The following is a 19,612-nucleotide window of genomic DNA, read 5'->3' on the forward strand; positions in this document are numbered from 1 at the left end:
TTTGTTTATTCCCATAAGGAACTGTATTCACTCAGATTCAACTTCTTTGATGGGTTTAAATGTTTGATTACATAGATTCTCCCTCCTTTTTTCTCCTTTTCCATTTTCAAAATTCCCACCTATTCTCAGCTCTTAAATTCTCTACATGTAAAATTAGAATCAACTGTCTAAGTTGTACACATAAACATGCATATATTTATCAAATCTGTTTTCAATGTGTTTGGGACTGCATTATATTTATTAATCATGATGAGACGCAGATATATCTTATTATAGTACATTTTATTATTTATAAATATGGGTTATAGTCTCTATGAATTTGGGGCATTGAATTAAAGTAATGCCAGAAACACCTAAGGATAGAAAGAACAAATTAATCTAACAAAGGATTTGTCTGCAAGTTGTAACCTGCTGCAGCCAGCTTATGTCTTGGTGACATCGTGCACTCACGATTTTTCAGCCTGGGTATGAGAATGCAGCCTGATAGTTGCTCTTTATTTGAAAGCACTAAGCATAGCTTCTTAGGTTTCTGCTGTAGGGTACAGAAAGCTTAGACCTACCTATGACATATGAAAAAGTGTGAGGGTTCAAGTTATCTTCTCTTGCCACTCAGATACAGCAGGACCTTCCCCACAGAGGAGAGCTGCGGGCACTGTGGTTCTGCCTATAACCAAGCACTAATGGAGGGCTGAATTAGTGAAACTGTTGAACCATTGTGATCCAAAGAATTTCCAGTTATTAGAACACTTATAAAATAGATACGTGGTCCTATCTACTACTTCTCTGATGAGATGTAGTCTTTCCTAAATCAAGATTTGGATTTGGAAAGAAAAGGTTTTAATACAGATTTAAACACAAGCATTGAGAAAGAGGCAAGAAAAAGCAATCTTAACATGCAAAGCAAGGATGGGTTCAGGGTTCTCCAGAGAGAATCACATTTGAGTGTGTATATATATATGTGTGTGTGTGTGTGTGTGTATGTGTATATGTATATGTACATATATACATATGTGTGTGTGTGTGTGTGTGTGTGTGTGTATACACATATGTGATAAAAGCAGGAAACTATCTCCAAGTTCATTCTTCTAGAATATTCCAGGGAGAAATATTTCAAGGTCTTTCCACAAGGAGTCACTCTCTTTATCTATAACATGAACAATTAATTCCTAAGTTGCGGCTATCATTCTTTATCTTTCCAGGACCACCTGTCTGTGTAAATATTTATAAAATGGTAGGCCTGGAACATATGGACTGATAATGGCTGGATGTGTAGGAATGTGACAAATTTGTAAAGGAAATCTCTCAGTGCAGAATGCTTTACTATATAAACATCCTGTTAAGCTGCTGTATCCTATCTTTTAAGTCATGTACCAAATATTCAACTTGTTTGTGCAATCCATTTTAGAAATTTCATTTTTCTCAATCCTTCTATAATCAATACACTGCTTTTGGGGGGGAATCTCTTTGTCATGATACTTCTGTGTCTTCCTTTGCTAATTTTCCTTTTGGCAAGATAACTTATATGTTCTCTTTATGGTGCTGAAATCTGCAGTCTTTATTTATCTGGGTGATATGTGGTACTTCTGAAGAGACTTGGGTTTGCAGGGAATGATGGGCCTCTGGAGAGGAGGAATCTAAACTAGCCCTGAGTTGGAGAGTTGCTGGGTAGAGTGTGACAGGAGGGCTATTCAAACACAGCAGTCAGGCTCCCCATCTCTAAATGCTAGGCAGGAGCATCTCAGCTCTGAAATTAAACTCATTCTTCTGTGGGTTTATGACAACTCTCTTCCAAGTTAAAAACTGTTCTGGAATCTAATTTTCATCTATTCATAGACCAGGTAGGGGTGAATGGAGGAGATGGATCTTCTCCCAGAGTCACAGAAGGTTAGATAAATTAAGGCTCTTGTCTTAGACAATCAAGGTAGACAAAAATTATTCTGACATGCCTATGAAGAAATAATTCCCATTTTGATGAATTTTATAAGATATTTTGAGATTATAAAGGCAATACACACCTTTAGTTATATATCAAATGACTTGGAGCTACTTATAGGAGATAAAGTTAGGATTTTTTAAATTTCTTCTGTGCTTCTCTTTGCATGCTTATGAATATGAATCTGGGTTAGGTAGAATACCAGATCCTCGAAGGCAGATTTTGAAATTTGCTTTGTTGTATCTGCAGTTCTTGTTATAGGTATTAGCCTTTAATGAGCATTGAGTAAATATTTTCTGAATCAATTCAAGTAAAGACTCTCCATATTTGAACACTACTGCAATTGAAATGTGTCTTGGGCTTTGTAGTTGCCCATAAAATAGATAGGAAGTGCTTTTGTTCTTTCCTAATGGTCTAAGGTAATTGGTCATGAGGAGTATGTATTGCATTTATTGAAACACAACATATGATGATTCATTAATTTTAATTTAAAAATATTATGCCATGGGACAGAGGAGATGGCTAAGGAATCACCTGATTTTGAGAAAGTTTTATTTTATTTTATTTTATGCATTAATTTCTTTGGCTTAAAATTCCTCACAGCCATTTGTTGTTTGTTCATGTCCTAAGTTCATGTGTAGAAGCACTTATCACAGCCAGTGTCTGATAGAGATGCAAACACCATTATAAAGAATAAATTGTGGCACATATACACAATGGAATACTACTCAGCAGAGAAAAACAATGACATCATGAGGTTTGCAGGCAAATGGATGGATCTAGAAAAAATCATCCTGAGTGAGGTAACCCAGACTCAGAAAGACAAATATGGTATGTACTCACTCATAGGAGGATACTAGATGTGGAACAAGGATGACTGGACTGCTACTCACATCACCAGGGAGGCTACCTGGAAAATAGGACCCCAAAAAAGACATGAGGATTGCCCAATGATGGAGAAATGGCTGAGATCTACATGAACAACCTGGACATGAGTGGGAGTAATGAAGGGCGAGAGTCGAGGGAAAGAGAGCCTGTGGGAGTGGGAGATCCCAGCTGGATCAAGAACAGAGAGGGAGAACAAGGAATAGGAGACCATGGTAAATGAAGACCACATGAGAAAAGGAAGTAACAAAGTGCTAGAGACGCCCACAGAAATCCACAAAGATACCCCCACAATAGACTGCTGGCAATGGTCGAGAGACAGCCGGAACTGACCTACTCTGGTGATGGGATGGCCAAATACCTTAATAGTCGTGCCAGAAACCTCATCCAAGTACTGAGGAATCTGGATGCAGACATCCATGGCTAGGCCCCTCGTGGAGCTCCGGGAGTCTAATTAGTGAGAAAGAGGAGGGTTTATATGAGCGAGAATTATTGAAACCAAGGTTGGATAAAGCAGAGGGACAAATAGCCAAACGAATGGAAACACATGAACTATGAACCAAAGGCTGAGGGGCCCCCAACTGGATCAGGCCCTCTGAATAGATCTCTGAAGTATTCGAAGGCCACATGGCCAAACATCCTAATTGTCATGCTAAAAACCCCATCCAATGACTGAGGGAACCTGATGCAGAGATCCAAGGCCAGGCCCCAGGTGGAGCTCCAGGAGTCCAGTTGGCGAGAAAGAGGAGGGCTTGTATGAGTAAGAATTGTTGAGACCAAGGTTTGAAAAAGCACAGGGACAAATATTCAAGCGAAAGGAAACACATGAACTATGAACCAATAGCTGAGGACCCCCCAACTGGATCAGGCCCTCTGGATAAATAAGACAGTTGATTAGCTTGATCTGCTTGGGAGGCATCTAGACAGTGGGGCCGGGTCCTGTTCTCAGTGCATGAACTGGCAGTTTGGAACCTGGGGCTTATACAGGGACACTTGGCTCAGCCTGGGAGGAGGGGACTGGACCTGCCTGGACTGAATCTACCAGGATGAACTCAATCCTCGGGGGAGTCTTTGCCCTGGAGGAGATGGTAATGGGGGTCGGCTAGGGGAAGGTGGGGGGGAGCGTGAGAGGGGAGAGAAGAAGGGAATCCGTGGCTGATATGTAAAATTAAATTTAATAAATAAATTTTAAAAATGAAAAAAAAAAAAAGAATGGACCATCTGACTTAAGGCATGTGCCCTTTGCAGGATGGAGAGGAATGGAGACAAAAGAGCCAGAAAGCAGACAATGAGAAGGAGTGCCAGTGGTCAGAGGTGAGGATACACACTGAGGCAGGAGGCTGGAAAGAAGTAATCAGAGTGAAGAGGCTTCAGATCATAATGCTCAGGTACCACATTACCCATAAGTGGAAGTGAGTGAGAGGAAGAGCAACCCATCTGAGGACCAGAGATTGACAGACAAAGAAGCAGGAAGACAGAGAGACCACTTTACAGTTGAGCTGGATTCATATAGGTTGTTTCTCAAAACAGAGCAGAAAGCCAAGCACAGCTTGTAGAGTTGCAGAAAGATGGGGACATGGGTGTGACTGTTGACAGACACGTCTCCAAATCCAGGCTCCAGGGAGTCTACTTTTAAGTATCAACTTTGTTTCCTTTTCCATTTTCTCTTCCATGCTAAAAAATTATGAATGCTTTAAGGGCAAGCCAGTATCTCCTTACCTTGTTATTATTATCTATCATAAGTCCTACCTATAATAGGAACTAACAATTATCTTCTGAATGATGAATTCAGAAACTGAATGTGAACTGACTCCAGACCACATTGACTGCAGTCTAAGTTATTACTTTTCAAAGACTTAAATTATATACAAGTTATGTCAGCTAAGACTGATATGTCTTTATTATTTAGCAAGAAATGATTCATTCACTCCCTGTTATTCCTTCTTTCTCTTTTAGTCTCCCTATATACACATTTAAATATATAGCTATTAAATCAGATGGTTTTATATAGAGAGATAGATATAGATAGATAATGTCAAATATTGTTATATCAAAAATACTGTGGATATGAATAACTGCATCAGGCTTTGACCACAGATATTTTCTACTTATGTGTACAAGTTTCTGACTGTGCATTACATGATCTAAGCAGCAGGGCAAGATAATTTCAGAGGGTTTTCCCCTGTGAAAAGTCCATTTGTCTGCTGAAAGACAACAACAAAAAGATGCCACCTGCAGTTGTATGCTCAGCCACCATAAGAGACTTCTGTTTGTGCAGACATAAACATATCTGATTGTGGTTAGACACGATGACAACATTGATAATGACTGAAGGCAATATGCTAGAGGATAGATATTCTTTATTATAAAGATGTTAGAGGATAGATATTCCTTATAATAAAGAACACTAAAGCAGGTTTAATTGATTAAAAAAATATAACAACAGATGAAATCCTGAGAAGAGCTCTGAATTTCATAATACCATAGGCCTAACACTTTATGTTTTTATGAGTAGCTAGTGTTTGCTCAACTCTTCAAAGTCAACAGAGCATCTTTCACATATTCTTCATGTATTTAGTCAACAAATAAGTTTTATCAAATAGCGACTAGAGTTGAGGGAAAGAAATTGTGACTCACAAGAGTCCTGTTACTTAAGAGATAATAACCCACCACTCTTGCATGAAATTTCCCAATAAAAGTCCTTCCTGTTCTCTTATTGGAAAGTCTGCCTCTTTTGGAAATTGGTTACTGAGGGTAGATGCTGATGACAGGAGGTTAGGAAGTGAACATCCCCTGGACTATGTTTTGCATATGGTTTCAGTGTATCTGCCATATATGGAAATTTAATCTATAATCAGATATTAAGGGGTGAAAACTTAACCTAATTATAATGGGAACTTTAGGAAGTGATTAAGAGTACATGCAGTCACTGGGGTTGAGTCCCCATAATCAACTTCTAGTGACTTGATCTCTTTAGAGTAAAAAGGAACAAAACTAGAAGAGACACACAAGCATGTCTTGACTTTTGCCATGTGACATCCTGTACACCTGCGCATCTGGTTGGCAATGTGGCTATCTTAGTTAAGGTCTCTATTGCTGTGAAGTGATATCATGACCATGACAACTGTTATAAAGGAAAAGATTTAATTAGGGTAGCTTACAATTTCAGGGGTTTAGCCAAATAGTCATGTCGGGACATGGTGGCATGCAAGCAGACATGGTGCTGGAGAAGGAGCTGAGAGTTCTACATCTTGATCCACAGGTAACAGGAAGTGCACTGTGTCACTGGGTGTAGCTTGAGCATAGGAAACCTCAAAGCCCATGCCCACAGTAACACATGTCCTCCAACAAGGTCACACGTCCTAATAGTGTCACTCTTTATGGGCCTATGGGGGTCATTTTCTTCTAAACCACCACAGTCGCCATTGCAAGATACATCTATCTGACCCAGAACCTACATAATTGTGAGTCAAAGTGTGGTGGTATTCTAATTGCACTGAAATGTGATTTTGATTGTATGTTAATAAATAAAGTTGCCCGGGGGTCAGAGCTATTTGAGCCATAGAAAGAGCATGGCAGTAGTGGCACACGCCTTTAATCCCATAGATCTCTGTGTGTTCAGGGATACAGTTAGCACTGGAGACATATGCCTTTAAGATCTAGAAGGCTGTACATATAGACAGTGACGAGGCAGTCACGTGTTTGGGTTTACAACCAATGAGAAGGCAGAACAAAAAGACTATGAAGAGATGGATACACAGGAAGTAGCTCTCTTTTTGGGAAGCTAGGACCACCGCAGGAGGAAGGGTAAGATTTTAGCTCTGAGCTCTGACCTCTCGGCTTCCTCTTTTACATTGGTTCTGTGTTTCTTATTTAATAAGACGGTTGGTTACATCTACATCTGGCGCCCAACGTGACAAGAATCCATTAAAAACAGCTATCTGACCCAGAACCTACATAATTGTGAGTCAAAGTAAAAAAAAAAAAAAAGTTTTTCATAACTCACCCAGTCTATGTTATTGCATTATTTTTAACAGAAAATGTACTAAGACACCTAGTGAGCTGAAACAAGAGTATCCCATCTCTGCCTTATGTAGTCTCTATAGAATTGATGGAACAGTCATATAAGAAAGGTGATATCTTCAAAACCAAATAAGAAAAATTGCTACTGTGAGGTGTGGGAGGGCTGCAGAGGAGTCCAGAGGAGGCTATTGCAAGGTAAGCCCACCACAAACTGCCACATGGACACTCTTAATCCTGAATACAAAGTCTTTATTGCCAACCAGCAGCTGCACAAGGAATTTGCCCAAATTATGCAGCCCTGTGTCTTACAGTTCATAGCCTTTTATGCACAAAAAAACCTATCCCAACTGGCACATTTTAGTTAGAAAGATGTGTAACTACAGAAGCAAAAAAGAAGGGTTAGTGCAATTAGGGACTTTTCACTTTGGGATTTTCCCAGCAGCACCCAGGAACTGTTGACATAGCTTTTGTTCCTATTTTGGCAGGTGGGCCAGGTCTTTGCTCCTGTTTGGGCAGATGTTGCTGCCTACATGCTGGGTTTCAAGGCCTGAATGGTGTTTCTATCATGGAGTCAGTTGTCCTAAGGTCTGGGGCCCTGTTACAGGCAAATAAAAAAAGTCTGGATAGGTCAATAAAACTAACACAGTGGAAAGAAGATTTAAAAGTGTGGTGTTGGGACCTACTATGCATACTACAGGATTCCTGAATCCATTGTGAAAGATCAGAAATGGAGGCACAAAGGAGGTGAATTGCTTGCCCATGATCTGTAGTCTCATTTTCTTTTATTTTAAATCCTAGTGTTTGCCTTACAGTAACAAATAGTGACCACCAACCAATCATTCTCCCTATGTCCTTTAAAATGATTCAGATATTTGATTTGTACCCTAAACTGTTTTAAGTTTTTGGTGGTATACATTATTTAATTTTTCCCAGCAATGAGATGAATACTACGCCCTTGATTTACAAATGAGGGAACTGAGGCATGTGGGAGTTCATCACAAATTTACTAACTGTAAATGCTGGAGTTCTCAATCTAGGTTTCCTCTCACACCTGCAGTCTTAACCAGTAGGCTGTGTTGCATACTGACCACCAGTTATCCTGTCTGTATCCTCATTTAATGAACTTTCTTGGAACTTGAATTTGACACAGGAAGGAATTAATGTAGGAAGACAAGGTTTAACACCAAGTAATGAATAAGTAAGCAAGAAGTCATTTCAAGTCTAACATCTATATAAAATAATACTGTCACAAAATCTGAATGATTTTTGTGGCAGAAAATGGGAGAAATTAAAACACAAATAGTATAACATTCAAGAAAGGAGAGTTATACTAAGAGTTTATGTGATTTTGATCCTTATAAGACTCGAGACAAGTAGACATATTTTTATTGGAATCCATATCTTTCAGGTGGATGTTACTATTAAAGCATAATCTAAAGGAACAAGTAAACTTTAAAATCTGGAAAAAATATATATATATATATATATATATATATATATATATTATATGTGTATGTAGTAACAATTAATTTAAAGGAAGCCATAAATTTAAAAGAGAACAAGAAGTTATATATAGGAGGGCTTGGAGGGAGAAAAAGGAAGTAAGAATTATTGTAATTATATTACAACCGCAATAATAAAAGAAAAAAGACAGAAGAAATACTGGAAAATTCTGGAAGAAATACGTGGATAAGGAGTGGGAAAATATCTGACCATTCAAAAGATGGAAAAGAATGAAAGGTTTAGAAAACAGTGAAGGAATTGAACAAGATGGTTCCGAAAATTAAAAATAATGTATATACAAATTGCAATGTATATTGTAATGATGGATATATAATAAAAATTTGTATTATTTGTCTGTGATCTGCATGAATATGAGTGTTCGGAAAAGCTAAGGTAAAACGGATAGTCAAATTGTATGCAACAAAACAATTAATAGAGCAGAACTCAGATGAAAAAGTCATTGCCTTAGTTTCTTCTCTTCTTGCTATGATAACATACTCTGAGGAAAACAGTTTACAGGAGAAAGGATTTTTCTACATCACAGTTCTAGGTCATAGCCTATTATGGCAGGGAGGCCACAGTACTAAGAGATTTAGGGAGCTACTCAAATTATGTCCACTGTCAAAAGCAGAGTGCAAAAAATGCATGCATGCTAGTCCTCAGTGTGCCTTCTCAATTTCATATAGCCCAGGATGCTCTGGCCAGGAAATGGCCTCATCCACGAGTGAGAGATGTCTTCCATGTCAACCAACATAATCACTACTATCCCTCATAGACATCCTTAGAGGCTAACTTTAATCTAGACAATTCCTTACAGGTGTGCCTGGGTGTCTGCCTCCTAAGTGTCAAGTTGACAGTCATTATTAGGAATTTTAAGGGAAAGTCTTATTAGGGGCAAAATATTCACTGTAATGACACTATACTAAATTCACTAAAAAGAAATGATAATTATTAAAACCAATAGAACTGAAAGTTAAAACTTATAAAGACATTAGTACATTGAGTGTGTATGTTCTTGTCTCAGTGATCCAGAGGAATGAATACAAAAGTAATGAACTCATATTATTCGAATCACACAATATCAAACTCAAGCTAATAATTACTTAAAATAAAGAACTCCATATCCTATAATTAGAAAATATATGGTACTGTCAAGCACAAAGGAGACAGTCATTCTAAAGGGGCAGATATTAGATCATAAAACAAATCTGTGTGAGTGACAGGCAGTTGGTACTATTTTTTTTTTTTAAATCCATTAGCTTACGTTAAACTATGAGGCAGCATCTGGGTGTACAGTGGCTTCTCAAATGTCACTCAATCTTAAAGGATAATAACATGTTTTCCAGAAGGGATGTGATGATGTGATCCAGAGTGAAAATTAGAATTATCCAGGTGGAACATTAGAATGTTAAATGAAGAATAAAAAAAATAATATTTTCTCATCCCTCTAAGTGCTCAGATGCCCTTTGTAGAAGGCATACATTACTATTACCCAGCAGGTTTCTTAAACACCAGTTAATGTGCAACTTTGGAAACAGATTCATCAGTGTGAAATATAAAATCTAGGGGAGAATTCCATTCTCTGCTATACAACTAAACTGTTTTTCCATACTTTTCTTAAAACTTTGGTTAACTCTTATATTTTTGGTTGTGAGCCTATCACCCAATGACGGAGAAATGGATGAGATCTACATGAACAGCCTGGACATGAGTGGGAGCAATGAACGGCGAGGGTTGAGGGAAAGAGAGTGGGAGATCCTAGTTGGATCAAGAACAGAGAGGGAGAACAAGGAATAGGAGACCATGGTAAATGAAGACCACATGAGAAAAGGAAGAAACAAAGCGCTAAAGAGGCCCACAGAAATCCACAAAGATACCTCCACAAAAGACTGCTGGCAATGGCCGAGAGACAGCCGGGACTGACCTACTCTGGTGATAGGATGGCCAAACACCCTAATAGTCGTGCTAGAAACCCCATCCAAGTACTGAGGAATCTGGATGCAGAGATCCATGGCTAGGCCCCGGGTGGAGTGCTGGGAGTCTAATTAGCGAGAAAGAGGAGGGTTTATATGAGCGAAAATTGTTGAAACCAAGGTTGGATAAAGCACAGAGACAAATAACCAAATGGATGGAAACACATGAACTATGAACCAAAGGCTGAGAGGCCCCCAACTTGATCAGGCCCTCTGAATAGGTGAGACAGTTGATTGGCTTGATCTGTTTGGGAGGCATCTAGGCAGTAGTACCAGGTCCTGGGCTTGCTGCATGAGATAGCTGTTTGAAATCTGGGACTTATACAGGGACGCTTGGCTCAATCTGGGAGGACGGGACTGAACCTGCCTGGAATGAGTCTATCAGGTCGATCTCAGTCCTTGGGGGTGGCCTTGATCTGGAGGTGGTGGGAATGGGGTGGTGGTGGAGGGAAGGCGAGGGGGGCAGGAAGGGGGAGAACAAGAGAATCTATGACTGTTATGTAGAACTGAATAGTATTGTAAAATAAAATTAAAAAAAAAAAACTTTGGCTAACTCACCAATTCAATGAAAACTGATAAGTCTCTACCTCACTGCCTATCCCTGCCAAAGGAAATGCTCTATTTGTGAAAATATTTACAAAGAACTCCAGGCTAACATATTTCAATTTCTACTTGAAATGAGATGGTAATTACCTTCCTTTCTGAGCCACTGGCTGTAAAAGAAAATCAATGTAGATTATATTTGGGGCTAGTAAGAACTTACTCCTACAGTAATTTCAAGTATATTGCTTTTTATTTATTCAATATGTTTTCTCAGCCCATGGAGCCTTGCACTGTCATAATCAGATCACCATAAGTCATCAGAAGAATCATTCAGGAGCAAACACAATAGTCTGTAGAGTGTTCCATTCTAACAGATTTCCAATTTCAATCATACTTTGAAAGTCTTCCTGGTTTTAACATTCATACCCCAATTTAATAACACGGCTTTCAAAATGTGAAGGGTGTGTGGAGTTTAAGACCACCGGAAAGATGTTGGAAGACTCGCTGTGCAGAGTGGAAGTATAAAAGAAAAACGGATTTTAGGGATGACCCAAAACTGATGCAAAAGCTGGTTCTGCAAATCTGGATTTCTTCACATTAGATTTCATATTTGAGGAATTGCGAAGATATCTATCTTAACCTCACTCACACTCAGCAAAGTGTCATTGTAAATCACCAAAGTAGGTTAGCTAATTGGCCTTCTTCAATACCCCAAAAGTGTCAAAGTGAAACAACCTAAGTAGTCTCTATCTTTAAGTTATCTAGGTAGATTTTTGTCAGTTATTAATGTTTATTATTGTCATTAGGCTTTTGTGTGTAGAGAGAATGGAGCTCTCAAATCCATGTATTCCACTCAACTGACCTAAACACACGATCTTTTCCCTGTGCATATGTGTAAAATAAGTATTTGGGCCACCAAGAATCAACAGATGCCCTCCTGGGGCAGCCTCACATCAGGATATTTGCTCAGTATTATAAAGTTGTGTTTCCCCTGTGTCTTGAACTATGGATACTTTATTGTTTCCTTACTTTTTGACAGATCACATGTTGTATTAGTCAAAGTTCTTCAGACAAAGAGAACCAGCAAGATACAGATAATTTAACATTTGTAGCCCCAAATGCCTAATGGAAATAACTTAGAAAAGACCTATTTTAGCTCAGAGACTTTTATCCTCTCTTGATTTGAGTGAGCATCACAGTGGTAAAAAGCACATGGAGGAGAAAGCACTTTACCTCATGATAACCAGGAAGCAGAGTGAGAAAGGAGCCATGAGGAGATACAGCTTTAAGTGATCCACATAAGGATCCAGCTAGATCTCACCTCCCAAAGTTGCTACTGCCTTACAAAATAGTGTCACCAGCGAGGACACAGGATGCTGTAGACTACACTTCATATATCAAGGTATGTCCTACCCCCAGAAGCATATGAATACTTCATAATACAAAATTAACTCTCCCTCCAAAAGTTGCCTAAATATTTGTATCATCATTCAATCGTCCAAGTCTAGGGTCTTTACTGACACTCAAGGAAAACCTTTAACTGTAAGCCTCTGAAAAAAAATCAAACAGGAAGTTATGCATTTCCAAGAAGTGAGGGCATAGAATATTTCTATTTTAAAATAGAAGAATGGAAGTTTAGAAAGAAAAGATGGGATCAAAGCAACATCAAAACTCAGCAGAGCAAACACTAAATACTTAGCTTCATGTGTGGCACCTGGGACATATGGTCCCAAAGGGCTAAAGAAACCCCAGTATTATAGCCCTGCCTTTCCAAACCCACATAGCCTCTCTCTTGGTCGGGTTCATCTGATTGTCTCTGGCTTTCCTCAGCAGATGTTTTGGCATCTGCAAAATCCCAATGTCTCCTTCACAGCTTAGATCACACCACCTTCAAAATTTCACAAATTGCCTTCTTGGGGTATGACTACAGGGATTCTGACTCTACCGCATATTACACAGCCCCCAAGGTTTCCTTCTGAAATGTGGGTGGAAATACCAGTGGTCCTATAATTGTATTTCATGTGTTTGAAAAATTGGAACCACAGAGTGGATTGTGCCAAAACTAGCTGCCTGCTTATTCTGTAGCTGGGTCCTCCTAGACCATGTCTGTATTAGATGCTGCATATGTCACAAGCTGAGCATGGCAAAAAGTCGGGAGAAAAAAAAAACTTAACCATAGGTGGCTTGTAGGATTAGAGCACCCCAATGATGCTCTTCACGTGGGAAAGCCTTTTAAATGAATCAACTTTTGTATACCCTTGAACCTGTGGTGGATAGGACCTGGAAGACTCCCAAGATAAGTTCAAGGCATCTTATCTTGGTTGATATTCACCAAGGCCACACTTACACCTGAAATTTGTGAAGCTCTATCTTCATTTTTAATGGTGCTGTGGCCTTGTGGGCATCCCCTGGAATCACCTATTAACTCTGCTTATACCACTGTAAGGTTTCTCTAACCTACCTGACCAAAGTGCTCAGATTCCTCGCAACTAACCAGTTTCAGCGTCTCTAGAACCATGTGGTGAGGCTTATTCACTGTGATGATCCCATCTTTGTGGTTCCAATTTCCTCTGCCAGGTGTAGTTTATAGCTGCTGTGACTTGATGCCTGAGAGAAACGACTTAAATGAGAAAAGATGTCATTTGGTTCACTAGTCTGCTACTTCATCCCATTTGCTCCAGAAAGAAATCTGTGATGGTGGGAACACATGGAAGAGTAAGTTGTTCATCTCTTGAAGGGCAAGAAGCAGAAAACAGAGCAAAGAAAAAGGAACCAGGGGTAGTCTTTAAAACACACCCCCAGTCACATTTCTTTATCTGAATCCATTTCCCGAAGTTTCCAGCATTCCAAAAGCAGTGAGTGCTCCTAGCAAGGTACCTTGAGTTGAACTCATGAGCTCACAGGGAGTAGTTGAAACTGAAACAGATAAACAACTATGTAGGTAGGTAGGAAAGAAGGAAAGAAGGAAAGAAGGAAGGAAGGAAGGAAGGAAGGAAGGAAGGGAGAGAGAGGAGGGGAAGGAGGGGGAAGGAAGGAGGGAGGAAGGAAGGGAAGGGAAGAAGAGAAAAGAAGAGAAAAGAAAAGAAAAAAGAAAAAAGAAAAGAAAAGAAAAGAAAAGAAAAGAAAAGAAAAGAAAAGAAAAGAAAAGAAAGGAGGAATAAGGAAGGAAATTGGGATATGTGATACACAGGTAAAATGTTTTGTTAGAGAGCTAGGAAAAGTGATTACATCATTCAATCTGGGTCTTCAGGACTGATAATCAGGAGTTTATACTTGAGGGTCCTGGTAAGATGGATGTCTCTGTTAAAGAAGAGAGTAAAAATCCACGTTTATTCTCCTACATATTTGGACCAGATTTCAACTGCAGTGATGAATCCTCTTTATTCAGTCCACTGATTGAAATACTAATTTCTTCCATGAACACCCTCATAGATACCCACAAATAATGTGTTACTAATCATCCAGGTAATTTTAACCCAGTCAATTCAATATACAATGTTAACCAACATGCTGTACATTAAATTATAAAACATGGGTTTCCATGTTGTCTCAGTTTGCATTCTTCTAAACATCTGAGGCCCGTTTTCCGTCATGTGATGTCAGAGGTTTAAAAGGGAGATAGATACACAAAAGTGCCAGAAAATTGAAGCTGCTGAATGCTTTGGGCATCTTGAGTTTAATACCACAGCATTTAGTGAAGATTTTTGCCTTCAAAAGTAAGACAGTGTTGAGAATTCACTCAGCAATGTTAGTCCTATAATCCAAGAAGCATACTCACTCTGGTAGTGTGTAGTATGTGCATATGTAGGAATCACTGAGTAGGATCATATCAGCAGTTCTGCAAAGTATATATGATTGTCACAATCATGACTACTGCATTAAGACACTACAGACAATGTGGGATGACTGTAAACATGACCACCAGAAGTGCTGTATGGAGAATGAGTGGGTCATATTGCCAGAAACCTACCATAGGCTTTCTTCCCAGATTTGGTCCTTAAAAAAACCTCTGCTAAGAAGGAATCTAAGTTGTACCCTGGACACAGTTCTCCCCATTAAAGTATATTCACTGTGTCTCAAACATGGCTTGTTTATCTTGACTATGCCGTGCCCACCTTCGTTTTATCCCAGAAGGAAAATACTCATGGAAAAACAGGAGAGTCATACTGTAGTTAATCTTACACAGTCTAGGAGACCCAGATGGGTCAAATTAGCACCCAGACACACAGGTTTCAAACAAGGAAAAAGTATGTGACTAGGCCATGTCTGCAGGGGAATTGGAATGAAGTTAAAACAGGATCAGTATAAATGTTCACTCTTCTGTCTGTACTATTTGCTAATGGGCTTGAAGTTTCCAGGTTAGAATGCAAATTCCTGAGAAACACAAAGAACTGGAGAAGAACCATGTATTCTTCCTGATGTAGCTCAAAGTGTCAAGTGCATATTATATAGTTGATAGACATTTAATAAGTTAAATGGAGACCATCACCATCATATTAATTACACAGTGAAGAGGTGAAGACTGTTATGTGCCATCTTGAGTGATGTCAGGGGAAAGGAGCAGACACAGCAGAGCAGTCTGATTAATTCATTTTCTACTCTGCTACATCACACTAGGGCACTCAATTACATCTGCCTGAGTTCTGTGTAAATTCTACACTCATAAGAAGACTGCTGTAGCTAGCAAGATGTGTACATGTCAGGGAGATGTCAATCCAGCTGATTTTTCTCTTTGATTCTTTGAAGGAGACAATCCTGGCCACAAACACGAACTAAAATGTGTGGGGATCCTCAGTGCAAAATGGTGGGATCAATAAAAGAATAATAGGAGTGATTTACAGTGTCTTTGAGAGCAGGAACAACCATGCTCTAATGCCAGGCCTAAGCCAGACACTCAAAGAAGACAGATGCCTCATCTCTTTCAGGCACTATTCTATGACCTGCCAGATGGATAATGCTTTTTACAAAAGATTCACAATGGGAGGGTTTTTTTAACATACATGTTGAAAAATGAATAGATATTTGTTGCTCTGTTGGATAATTAAATGATGGATAAATACACAAATTGTGATCTTTCCTGTCACAATACTATATATCAAAGGGAAAATGTTTGCATAACATAACTTTTTGGCATATGTGAGCCCCAAGTGATATCTGCCATGTGAGTTTTATATCTTCTAATACTTTATATCAAGGAAAATAGCCCAAGGGATTCAAAACAGGTGTAGAGAAAAACAATTGTCCTTTGGTAATTTGAGCCCCTTAAACACATCTCTGAATGAAAATGAAAGAAGACTCCGAGGGCTTGTTTGCAGGGGGATGGGACCCACTTCATTGAGCATCTCTGGTACAGTTCATTCATCCCTCATTCATTCCACTTGAATAAGGTCAGACGGTTTTTAGTATGTTGTCAAAATCTAATTTTCTCTGAAACACCTCCATTGGATTCCTCTCAGTAGAAACTTTCCATTTATGATTCACTGAATTGGTATTCTCCAATCCTCAGCATAAAGTTTTGAAGGTGGTGTACCTGGAAGCATGTCTATATGCAGAGATAAAGGAGTACTTAGGGGTCAGAGCCAGGCAACCATGGGAGAGGCCCTGGGCCTGCCCTTCACTGTGTAGGTCCACTGGAAATGCCTCTGCTCCCTGCTCTCTGCAGTGCAGTGAGTTCGGTCTGTAGAAGTTTATTAAGCAGTTAGGGAACTAGTGAGTTGACGCTAAGCCTTTGGAAAGCAGAGATAAGGTAAATCTGATCCTTTGCCCATTTGGATCAATGGAGAGAGACATATGCAAATAGAAGCTGGTACGGTGGTACATCCATGCAATGTCAACATGTATGAGGCAGAAGCAGGAGAATAATTGTATGAGTTCTAAGCCAACCTGGACTATAGAGGGAGACTGCCACCCACAGACACCACACACACATACACACACACACACACACACACACACACACAGAGAGAGAGACATAGACAGAGACAGAGACAGAGACGAGAGAGAGGAGGAAAGATTCATTAAGTGAAAGTGAAGCATTTAAGGAAAATAATTTCACATTAATAAGATGACAAGGAATATCCATCCCAGTGTGATGAATTGTGTATGTTAAAGGAGGTGTTCAAAGGAAAAATGTCTATAGATTTAGTTGGGGTTTTGTTGGGAATAAAAAGATAGGTGTTTTCACCAGTCTAAGAAGTACAAGGAGGGTGTTCTGGAAATTACACTAGAGGACAGTTACGAAGTAACATTTGAGAAGTAGAATTATGAGGGAGAGAGAACTGGTCCAGTGCCTGGAAAATTCTGTATAGACAATGATAGACAGATGGGGTATGGCAGCAATCTGGAGCTTGTCTGCATAATTTGGATATTGGACTCAAAACCAGAAAGTAAATGCCTAAACCATGGCTTTCATTCCTGGTAGTCAAAAGTGGTGGCTATCACAACTATCATTACCACAGCAGCACTAATAAACTCAATGGTGCACATAATAATGATTATTATTAATTATTAATAATAATCATCATTATTATTATTTATGTGTGTGTTTACATGCACACAGAAATTTGGGTGCTACTATAGGTCTGTGGGGGTCAGAAGAAAACTTTCAGGAGTCAGTTGTAGATGAATCTCTCCCTCACACTTTTTTTTTTCCTTTTATTTTATTTTACAATACCATTCAGTTCTATATATCAGCCACGGATTCCCTTGTTCTCCCCGCTCCTGCCCCCCTCCCCTTCACCCCCGCCCACCCCCCATTCCCACCTCTTCCAGGGCAAAGCCTCCCCCGAGGACTGAGATCAACCTGGTAGACTCAGTCCAGGCAGGTCCAGTCCCCTCCTCCCAGACTAAACCAAGAGACCTTGCATAAGCCCAGGTTTCAAACAGCCAACTCATGCAATGAGCACAGGACCTGGTACCACTGCCTAGATGCCTCCCAAACAGATCAAGCCAATCAACTGTCCCACCTATTCAGAGGGCCTGATCCAGTTGGGGGCCCCTCAGCCTTTGGTTCATAGTTCATGTGTTTCCATTCGTTTGGCTATTTGTCCCTGTGCTTTATCCAACCTTGGTTTCAACAATTTTCGATCATATAATCCTCCTCTTTCTCGCTAATTAGACTCCCAGAGCTCCACCAGGGGCCTAGCCGTTCCTCACACCTTTTTGAGATGGGGTATTTTCTGCTGTTTCTGCCATGCTGCTCCCAGACAGCTGGCCTCTGAGCTTCCAGACAGTTCTCCTGTCTCTGCCCATCTCAGCACAGCAGTTCTGGGATTACAGATGGTTCTGGGAATGGAACTCAGGTTGTCAGCCTTGCACAGCCAGTGTTTTTATCCCATGAGCCATCTCCCCCACCTCAAAGGAGATTTATTTAATTCACTGTTTTGGAAGATCTAGGGCAAAAGACTGACTTTAGCTCAGCTCTGGTGATGGTCTCATGGCAGATGGCTCCCATGATGGAACCATTTCTCAATTTTGAGAGAGAGAGAGAGAGAGAGAGAGAGAGAGAGAGAGAGAGAGAGAGAGAGAGAGAGAGAGATCTGAAATGTACCTTGATGAGCTGCATGGAGTAAAGATGGGACTGCACAGAGATGACAAGATAGCTAGCTATTCAACATTATTCCCTGTTAATGAGAAGATGGACTTTCCCCCAAAGGATGTCCCTCCATGCCCAAAGACACCAATATCCAATGAAGAACTCATTTGAGCCATGGAGTTGTTTAAGTTAATTTTATTCTAATAATATCTCTGCCATTTGTCATGCCATCAGTCATATTGATAAAGACAACATTTAACAAGATCACAAAATGGGAAGGAAATCTTTATATATGTCACCTCTGCCCATCTCTGATGTGGGTTTGAAGCCCAGCCCTGGACATGACCAGCTGCTGCTAGGTATCATTAAGAGCACAGTGTCAGAAGGCCTGTGTGGGAGATGGTATTATGAGCTTCTTCTATCTGTGATACCCAGAAAGTTTTTTCCTTGCCTGGCAACTTCGAAACACTTGGGACCATAGAACCTATCCCACCTTTTTGGACCAGAATCTGAATTTCAAGAAGCTTGTTAAATGCTAGGATTGCCTATTCTCACTTAAGAATCACAGCTCCACTTCAGGTTTAGATTTTAGATAGCTGGATAATAAGGCATTATTTATACTTGGTAACTAATTAAAGTTTTGACAAAGAAATTTTTTAAAATTTTGTAAGGTATTTTTTTAGTAAATTTTTTATTAAGAGATTTTTTGTTCATTTTACATACCATCCACAGATTCCTATGTCCTCTCTCCTCCTGCCCCCAGGCTTCTCCCCCAACCCACCCCCCATCCCCACATCCTTCAAACTGGGGGTAGGGGGTAATAGAGGGCAAGGGATGGGGGATGAGAGCTTAGGGGAGTGGGAGGTTCAAACTGGAACAGGAACAGAGTGGGAGAGCAAGGAAAGAGATACCAGGATAAATGAAGATACCATGGGAATAGGGAGAAACAGAATGCTAGGGAGGTTCCCAGGAATCCATAAGGATGACTCCACCATAGACTACTGGCAATAGTTGAGAGGGTGCCTGAGCTGGCATACGCTGGTGATTGGATGGCTGAATACCCTGTCATCATAGAACCCTTATCGAGTGACTGATGGAAGCAGATGCAGAGATCCATGGCCGGGTCCCAGGCAGAGATCCAGGAGTCCAGTCAATGAGAGAGAGGAGGGATTCTATGAGCAAGATTTTTTATTTAAAGAATTAGAAACCTTCACCTAT

The sequence above is a fragment of the Peromyscus leucopus genome, chromosome 20 (assembly GCF_004664715.2).
Source record: "Peromyscus leucopus breed LL Stock chromosome 20, UCI_PerLeu_2.1, whole genome shotgun sequence".
Classification (NCBI taxonomy): Eukaryota; Metazoa; Chordata; class Mammalia; order Rodentia; family Cricetidae; genus Peromyscus; species Peromyscus leucopus.